This window comes from Chrysemys picta, unplaced genomic scaffold (assembly GCF_011386835.1).
Source record: "Chrysemys picta bellii isolate R12L10 unplaced genomic scaffold, ASM1138683v2 scaf2175, whole genome shotgun sequence".
Lineage (NCBI taxonomy): Eukaryota > Metazoa > Chordata > Testudines > Emydidae > Chrysemys > Chrysemys picta.
Genome location: NW_027054879.1, coordinates 1 through 9,623, shown reverse-complemented (window position 1 = coordinate 9,623; position 9,623 = coordinate 1). Strand labels below are relative to the sequence as shown.

The window sequence follows — 9,623 nt, the reverse complement described above, 5'->3', positions numbered from 1 at the left end:
AAGCCTTACGGTGAGAGATTTAAGATTCTGAATCTGTTCAGCTTAACAGAAAGATCAAGAGGTAACTTGATGATGGTGCATAATTACAGTCACAAGGAGAAAATACCACTTACTAAAGGCCTTTTTAATCTAATGGAGAAAGGCAGAATGACAATTGATGTCTGGAAGCTGAAACCAGACAAATTCACCTCAGAAATAAGGCCCCATTTTTTAACAGGGAGGGTGATTAACCATTGGAACAAACTACCAGGGAAATGGTGCATTCTGCATCTCTTGAAGTCTTCATGTCTAGACTGGTGCCTTTCTGGAAGCTATGCTTACATCAAAATCAAGTTATTGGGCTCTATGCAGCTGTTTTACAGAAGATCAGACTGTTTGATCTCATGATCCCCTGTCACGCTGTCTGGAGTGGCTCACAGCTCTGAGTGCCCACCTCCGGGCAGATTGTGAAAAACAGGGCAATACCCCAAACTTGTGGTGTGTTCTCTAATTAGATTTCACCAAGCCAGTAACAGATGTGAACTCCAGGATAACTATATTAAGCTTATCATGGAGTCACAGACAGTCCACTTAGACTCTCCAGTCTTTCTGGCCATGCAAACAAACTGGACTTAGTGATAATTAGTCACACCAAAAATCACACCGCATCCAGGTTGCTTCCAATCCCAAGAGACCAGTCACTTACCCCAGATCAATTGGTACCCTGGATCTTACACCAAAGACAATGCCTGTAACCAATCCTGTAATGAACTATATACAGATTATTAACTAGTGTGATGGGGCAAGGCCAGAGGGCTACAGTAAAGTAGTGAGGAACAGGTATGTTAGCCCCAGGCTAAACAAATCCCTGGTACCATGGTAACCAAATGGCAGTTGCTCTAGGTTAATCAAGACACCTGGGGCCAATTAAGATCCTTCTAGAAGGCAGTGGAGATAGCTAGATTGATTGGGACACCCGAAGCCAATCAAGGACTGGCTGGAACTAGTTAAAAGCCTCCCAGTTAGTCAGTGAGGTGTGAGTGTCAAGAGCTATAGGAGGGAGCCATGCTGTTGGAGGAATGAAGCAGTACAAATCTATATCAGGTGCAAGGAAGGAGGCCCTGAGGTAATTGTGAAGAAGATATTGAGTGGGGCGCTGCTGTGGGGAAGTGGCCCAGGGAATTGTACACATCCTATTTCAAAAAAGTCAGCTTCCATAGCTGCTAATTTTAGGGACCCTGGGCTGGAGCCCAGAGTAGAGGGTGGGCCCGGGCTCCCCCCTCCCCTCCCTGATTAATCACTGATACTGGGAGACAACAGAGACTGTGCGAGGGAGGGTTGCTTCTCCTCACCTCCCTTGTTGGCTTATGATGAAAATGTCTCAGTAGACTGTGACCCTTGCCTCTAGAGAGAGAAGGGCTATGTGGAGGGTCACAGTGAGCCTCTGAGGCTAGCAAAATCAGTCCGAAAATGCAGGACCCATGGAGTCAAGGACAGAACTTTGTCACACTAGGAAAAAGAAATAAAGGGGTGTGTCAAGGCTGTATCCCCACTTTGAACTTTAGGGTACAAATGTGGGGGCCTGAATGAAGACTTCTAAGCTTAACTACCAGCTTAGTTCTGGTCCGCTGCCACCATTCTCAAAAACTAATTTCCTTCCCTGGGTAGCTTTGAGAAACCTTTCACCAATTCCCTGGTGAATACAGATCCAAACCCCTTGGATCTTAAAACAAGGAGGAATTAACCATTCCCCTCCTTCCTCCCACCAACTCCGGGTGAATACAGATCCAACCCCCTTGGGTCTAAAAACAAGGAAAAATCAATCAGGTTCTTAAAAAGAAGGCTTTTAATTAAAGAAAAAGGTAAAAATTATTTCTGTAAAATCAGTATGGAAAATAACTTTACAGGGTAATTAAACTTAAAGAACTCAGAGGACCCCCCTCTAGTCTCAGGTTCAAAGTACAGCAAACAAAGATAAACTCTCTAGTAAAAGGTACATTTAAAAGTTGAGAAAACAAAGGAAAACTAACACGCCTTGCCTGGCTATTTACTTACAAGTTTGAAATAGGAGAGACTTGTTTAGAAAGATGTGGAGAACCTGGATTGATGTCTGGTCCCTCTCAGTCCCAAGAGTCAACGACTCCCAAACAAAGAGCACAAACAAAAGCTTCCCCCCCGCCCCCCCCCGCAAGATTTGAAAGTATCTTTTCCTCTTATTGGTCCTTTGGGCCAGATGCCAGCCAGGTTACCTGAGCTTCTTAACCCTTTACAGGGAAAAGGATTTTGGAGTCTCTGGCCAGGAGGGATTTTATAGTACTGTACACAGGATAGCTGTTACACCCTTCCCTTTATAGTTATGACAGGGTTATTGACAGATGAAAGCAAGCACACGTATACACACAAATGAGTTACCATTTACATCCTAGGAGTGAAAGAGTCGTAATGATCTGTCAATTCCAAATGTCCTTCAGCACTGACCCAGGGGTAATCTTTGGGGTCTCTGGCTTCAGTTTGGTGTCTCTAGCCCTGTCATAGTTCAAACAGCCAAAAAGATGAAAAATCTTCACATCTCCTATTTTTATTTCCCTCTTCCACCCTTCAAAGCGATGGGACGGGGCCTTCTGCATGTACTGCTCCATGGGTGCCATAAGGCCATTAACCAATGCTTTATATTGTGATGATCTTTGATGGCCCATCTGATTTTGATAGTCGTTCGGGATGGATTGGGATTGGTGACTCCCGTGCCCGAGCTCACAAGTTCAGAGCCAACATGTTCAGTTATAAACCAAAACATAAGTATGGTCTTGTAGCATGGACCACAGACATTACCAGTGAGATTAATGCCTGCAGCAACTAACAACCATTTCACAGAGTCTAAACACGAAATACGTTCTTACAAGACTAATACCTGTTTTGAGCAAAACTAACACACAGGTGACCTGGCCTGGTCTCCTGCTACGAGACTGTCAGTTCTCAGCTGCAGCCTGGGCAAGAGCTGGCCTTTATCCTGCCAATGTCACAATCCTTTCTGGTCTTTATCTATTACAATCTGTATTTAGCTGCTGGCAAATAGGGGCTTTCCAGAGATGCCCTCTGTATTTCTAAGGGGTGTAAAAGAATCTCTCATTCTTGGAGTGGTTCTCTAGCAGTTGCTCCTGCAGAATGATGCCCAGGATCGTTAGCCATCGCTGGGATTTCACTCTTCACTCCCCAGTTCATTTCAGAATCAGACGATTTAAATTCCCTTTTTGTGCATTTTCTTCTAGAATTCACAGATCTGAGGCTGGTGAGTGACAGTGACTGTGCTGGGCGGCTGGAGGTTTTCTACAATGGGACGTGGGGCAGTGTTTGCTCCAATCAGATGTCTGGAGTCACCCCAGCAATTGTCTGCAAACAACTGAACTGTGGGGATGGAGGGCAGATTGCAAGAGACTTTGCATATGGAGCAGGTTCTGGTCCCACATGGCTGGACCACGTTGCATGCAGTGAACAGCACAGCTCCCTCTGGCAGTGCCCGTCAGAACCCTGGAATCCAAAGTCATGTGATAACCGAGCAGAAGAGACCCATATTTCTTGCACTGGTAATTCTGAAACTACCTGCATGCGCGTGTGCAAACCCACATGTACGCGATGTGTTCAATTAATTGAAGGGTTAGGATAGAACTTGTTGTTGTTCACATCTCAGTGTAGGCAGATTTAAATTCTCAACACAAGATCCAAACATTTTTTCACAGTCTTTTATAGGTATAAGCATTTGTCTGATTAACAACAAACATGGAAGTCAATCAATTAATTATAAGATAGACCGGTGTTACACAGGTGCGATAAGACAGCGAAGAAAAGCCTCTCCCTAGAGTCCGTTATGAGGCAGCTCTGTGGTTATTAATCCTTTTGGGATGAACAATCAGAGATGGGCCCAGGCTGTGCAGTTTGGGTTAAGACTGGAATCCCCACAGGTCTGTGTCCATGTCGGCCTGTGTCTCAGTAACAGCTGAATAGCAAATTAATTAGGTATTAAATGACCTAGAGTTCATGTTTCAGTTCATACAGTGCTGAAATTAGGGGTTTAAAATACAGATAAATTCTACTCCCACATCACACACACAACCCAGTGCATTCACCTCAGCTTTTTCTCTCCCTAGGAAAAAAAGCAAAACCAACTCAGACCCTGTTTGCCGAATGCCCGAACTCTACAAGCTGCACAGGTATCTCTGCTTCTCTGGGTCTCACCCTTGGTCACTAAGGACTTTCCCAGCTCCCCCAGTAACATGTGAGGTTTCCGCATTTCCAGACCAGGAGAAGTTACGTGTCGTGGGAGGAGAGGACGGATGCTCGGGGAGAGTGGAGATTTGGTACCGTGGCTCCTGGGGAACAGTTGGTGATGACTCCTGGGACATGGCGGATGCTAAAGTTGTGTGTAAACAACTGGGCTGTGGATCTGCTGTATCTGCCCCTTGTGAGGTTACATTCGGTGAGGGGACTGGTCCAATCTGGGTGGAGACATTGAATTGCAGAGGGACAGAGTCATCTTTCTGGAACTGTCCTGCCAAGCCCTGGGGTGAGAGCAACTGTGGTCATAAGGAAGATGCTGTCATAAATTGTTCAGGTGACTGGCCCTGGTTATCCAGAGGGCGGCTTATGGCTGCCATCAGGGAGTCTTCAATCCAAAGACAATCACAGACCTCATGAAAGCCAATGGCAGGGTGAGAACTCTCTTTTAGGCTCAACAGATGGAGCAATAAAGATCTGTTATGTAGTTAAACAGCTACTGACAGTGAGGGCTACCGCCAAAGGTACTGGGCACATGGGCAGAGCTAAGCCAGGGGTTTCCCTTGTTGCCAATGCAGGGGCCAGGATACTGGCATCAGACTGTGTCTGTTGGAGGGAGAAGTTAGGCGAAGGAGTTGCGACTGGGATCAGGGCTGGCTCTGGCTCTTTGGCCGCCCCAAGCAAAAAAAAAAACAAAAAACAAAAACCTGCGTCGTGGCCGGAGCGAGGGTGCATGGGGACTCCCTGCACTGCAGATGTGCCCCAGCTAGCAGGGGGAGGGAGAAGGAGCAGGGGGAGAGAGAGAGAGAAGAGAGGCAGCCAGGGCTTCAGCGGGGCACTACCACATGGCCCCTCCGCCTGCCGGGAGGGCTCTACGCTGCTCCGGTCAGCTGGGAAGGAGGGAAGGACGCGGGCTGCCCTGCCGGGCTTCCTGCAGAGCACTCCCATCCTCCGCACCGCCGCCCCCTACAGGGCGGCCAGAGCAAAACACCACCCAAAAAAAAAAAAAAAAAAAACCGACCGTGCCACCCTACTATTGGGCGGAATGCCCCCTCCTACAAGCTGCCGCCCCAAACACCAGCTTGCTCGGCTGGTGCCTGGAGCCGGCCCTGATTGGGATCCTGGAAGGGAGCAAAGAAACAAAGCCAGTTGGAGCTCGCTGGAGGGGCAGGCTGGAGGATTTCTGAACAAAGAAACTGCCGGTGGTTGTTAGTTTCTACTGTGTGAAGGGAAACAGAAGTGTGTGTGCATTGAGCTGGAGCAGCGTTACAGCCCTGGGTCCTGCCCAAGTGAACGTCACTAAATTAACTTGATTGGGGAAAAAAAGCCCCTTTTTTCCTAGTGCAGACCAGGCCCAAGGGGTTTCCTTGGGGACTGGATTGAACAGAGCGGCACCTGAATAACCTTCCCTGTGGATTGCAGCAAAAGAAGTGTTTTGTATTTGCTCGGCATTGAAGGAGCAGGATGTTCTGGCCACGTACCTGTGTGAACTGCACTGTTCTCTAAGCTCCATGAAGGCTCCATAAACACGGTGTCCCCAGCTCAGCCATTCACCGCTGCAACTAGCCTGTTCCCAGGGTCACAGTGGCACTCGACATGTAGCCGTAACTCATGGGCTTTATAATGATGCCCGTACTTGGTCCCAGTCACAGGGACAGTCCTGGCTCTTCAAACCCTGTCCTGGGGACCAGTTCTCCCAGCCAATATCCCAGTGACCTCTCCTCTCATTCCCTGTTAACTGCCTGTCTCCCAGCAGCCAGCTTTGCCTCTCCACAACCCCCAGAGATACAAACAGCTCTAGAGACAACTGGGGGCAGGGGGTGGAACTCAAAGCTGATATTGGGGGAAAAGTCAATGGCAGGGAGTGGGGAGAGGGTCTGGTGCTCACCTGGGAAAGGAGCAGCCTGTGTATGCAGCGCAGAGAGGCCAGGTAGAAAGGGGAGCAGAGAAGGGAGGAAGAGCCCTGGGGAGGTGGGCGGGAAGAGTCCAGTGGGGGCTGGAGCAATTTGTATAGTGGGGGCGCTGAGAGCATTTAGCCAAACTGTAAACCCTGTATATGATGGAAACCACTTCAAGCCAAGGGGTGCGGCAGCACGCCCAGCACCTCTAGTTTCAGCACCTATGGAGACCAGTGGAAGAGAGAAATGTGTAGGTAGCTACTTTCCTTTTAAACATTACTTTCCTTTTCTGAGTGTTGGGGCCTGTGGCGCTCGTGTCCGTGTGGCTGCGCCGATTTCAGTCCAAGAGAGGCCATTGCTGTTTAGCTCAGTCCTGTGACCAGTCGATTTAGCTGAATCCCCGTGAGCTGCTCTTGGCCTGAAATCGCAGGGCCCAGCCCACACAGGGATGGCACCTGTCTCACTGGGGCAGGTGGGGAGCAGTATTGCCCAAGGGCCACAGATCAAAAAACATGAGTCTATAAAAACCATCTGGTCTTGTTTCTCAGTCTGTCTTTGAACTGTTCAACTCCCCTCTACTCCTCTGCCAGAGTGGGGGTGAGAATCGCAGGCTGAAAAGTCACCATTTAGTGCACCCAAACTGCACTTACCCTCCCCTCACCCCTGAGACGGGAACTGCCGTCCATTGCCCAGCACTGCCTTCGCTCTCCCCTCCTGGTTCAGTTCCTCTAATGGACGAAGAACTGGCTGGGATACAGTTTGAGGCCCACTGAGCTAATTCATGCAGCGTGGTTCACACTCACGCTCGGAACTTCTGTTACTGTTCAGGGGTGAGTTACAGATATTGGAGACCTTCACACTGACATTAACCAGTCACATGAGCTATAATGTCATCATAACTCGACCAGATTGATTTAGCCTTTTGCAAATAGCAACACTTCCCTGGCTCACCCCACCCCACCCTGCAACTTCTCTAGCTGAGACTGTGAAGCACACCCCACAATCTAGAGGCCCCTCCCCTCCCCACCCTCCTTCCTGCCCTCCGTATTGCAGACTCCATTCCCTCCCCACTACGACCTCATGCACCTGTGCTCCAGACCCCCACCTCCCTGTCCCTCCACGCTCCTCGCCTCCCTCCTGCCTGCCTCCTTCTCCAGTCCCCTTTGCTCCTTTCCAGCTCTCCCTCCTCCCCCCAATCTACACCCTCCTCCCTTCCCCTGCCCCTCCCCTGCCTCCTGAACCCCACAGTAGATCTCTCCTCTCCCTTCCTGCAGAGCCACCTTCCCTCCCCTCCCCATCCCTTCCTCATGCCCCTGCTCCAGATGCCCATCCTACTCTTCCCACTCCTCACTCCTCCCCACACACCACCTGCACCCCATTTCCTTGTAACCCTTGAATCTTCCTCCTGCCCCCCAGGACCCTGCTCCCTTCACTCCCCCCTCCTCCTTGCACAGGATCTCTGCGGCCCCTCACAGACCTTGGGTCTTGTCCAGCCCCCTAAGCTATATAGGAGCAGCCTCATTGAAAACAGTGGGAAGTGGCAGCCAACTTTACTGAGAGCAGCCTCACTCCCACATGCCGACAGACTGTAGGGAGATGGCGACATCTCGCTGGCTTCAGTGCCAGTGACAGGAGATGGCGCCATTTGGAATATGGGAAACTCCGTGAGTTGGCACCTTTCATCATGTTCTCATGAGACAGGTAAAAACACCCCAAACCACCAGAGTGGGGATAAAATGGTGAGAGCTGCAGCACTGACAGCCCCGAGTGTGAGGCCCTGAGATGTGAGAAGGTGTCGCCATGAGGCAGCTCTGGGCATGTCCCATTCTCCTGGCTCTGGGCGCAGATCCCCTGCTGCTGGGTGCGGACTCTGCTGTGATAACGCTGGGGAGGGGGCTCCCTGCTCGCTCTGACCCTGCTCTGTGTCTCTCTTTGAAGGTGCTGATGAGCTGAGGCTGGCGGATGGAGGCAGCCCCTGTGCCGGGAGAGTGGAGGTTAAACACCAGGATCAGTGGGGGACAGTGTGTGATACCAATTGGGACATGGAAGATGCTGAGGTGGTTTGTAAGCAGTTGGGATGTGGAGCTGCTGTCAGTGCCCCTGGCTGGGCTCATTTTGGAGAAGGATCTGGACCGACTTGGCTGTTTTTAGTTGATTGTGGTGGTGACGAGTCAGCTCTCTGGGACTGCAGTCATAGAGGATGGGGTGCATTCCCCTGCCCTCATTCTTTTGACACTGGAGTGATCTGCTCAGGTAAGAACTCGGCCAACCAGCCCCGTAGGAAATCTCCCATGAGGGAGAAGGGACTGAACCCATGTGTGACATTCCTGGTGACTCAGAACTGGACTGCCCTGCACTGGCGTCAGCATTTAGCTGACCAGTCTCTCCCTGAGCTCCCCTGGGCAGAGTGGGGATGAACAGGCTGCAACGTCCTCTAGGCGGCCAACAGGGGGCAGTTGCTGTTGTGAGTGGCCCCATTAGCAGGTCTGTGCTGGTACATGCCTGTGTGCAGCAGCCCAGTGTCTTCCCAGGGCACCATCAGCAGCTGTGACCCTGCCTGTGGCTGCTGGGACAGGAGTCCGGGCCAAGTGCTGTGGAGGTTTCCCCTGAGGCAGCAGGGGAGGAGCCCTGAGCCTGACCATGGCAAGTGGTAGGGGCCAAAACAGCTGGAGGTAGGTGGAGGGGGCAAAAACTGGCTACACTGCTCCACAGGGCTCCTTCCTTCCCTGAATCTCCCCGCAGCGTCTGGCAGGAAACTCCCACAGGAAGCATAGCTCTTTATTCCACAGCCTGCCTGGCTGTCTTCCCATGCAGGGTGAGGCAGAATTTCCCCCCAGGGTAATGTCATGGAGAATATACCTGGATCCCTCTGCACTCTGCAGTTAGGAAATAAACGTGTATACATAATCTGGCTTCATCAAAACTAGTGCAAGAAATACGCCTGCGTTTGCACAGAGTGACTAATGCAATGAGCGAAACAGCACCTGACGCAGGTAAGATTTAGTAGGAACACATATCACTACAGCTGGCTGAACAGCGATAACGCCTCTTTGTTCTGATTAGCTCAGTTTGCACCTCTCTGCTAGTCCCTGATCACCACCATTAGTGAATTCACACCTAAGTGCTGGGGTCAGTGGTTTATGTCTCCCCCTCCCACCTGACCACTCACTTACTAAACTCATTGACAGGATCTCCAGAAAATGTGGGGAGTGTTCACTCTGCTCTGTGCCCTCTCGGCCCCGGCTGTGGCAGCACAAAGGGGCCACATTCACCAGCAGCCCCCGCTCTTTCCCTCAGAAATATGCCTGGCACAATGGGAACCTCCTCATCAGGCCCTAAAGTGGAGTAACCCCCAGCACATGGGGGTGCATTGGCTCCCCTCTCAGTCCTGTGCCAGGTTCAGCACTGCTGCAAGGATCCACTGGGGCCAAGGTTCCCTCTCTGGGCTTGATTCTGAGATTCCCATGTAAGGGGAGC

The 9,623-nt window shown here is 50.8% G+C and overlaps 1 long non-coding RNA gene across 1 annotated transcript; it reads left to right on the top strand.

Moving 5' to 3' along the window:
* The first annotated feature begins 963 nt into the window (after nt 1-963).
* LOC135980196 (uncharacterized) lies at nt 964-9,558 on the top strand. Its single transcript, XR_010597385.1, has 5 exons — nt 964-1,105; nt 3,246-3,560; nt 4,122-4,184; nt 8,085-8,399; nt 8,961-9,558. It is a non-coding gene; the product is annotated as an uncharacterized LOC135980196 (long non-coding RNA).
* Nucleotides 9,559-9,623: the final 65 nt, after the last annotated feature.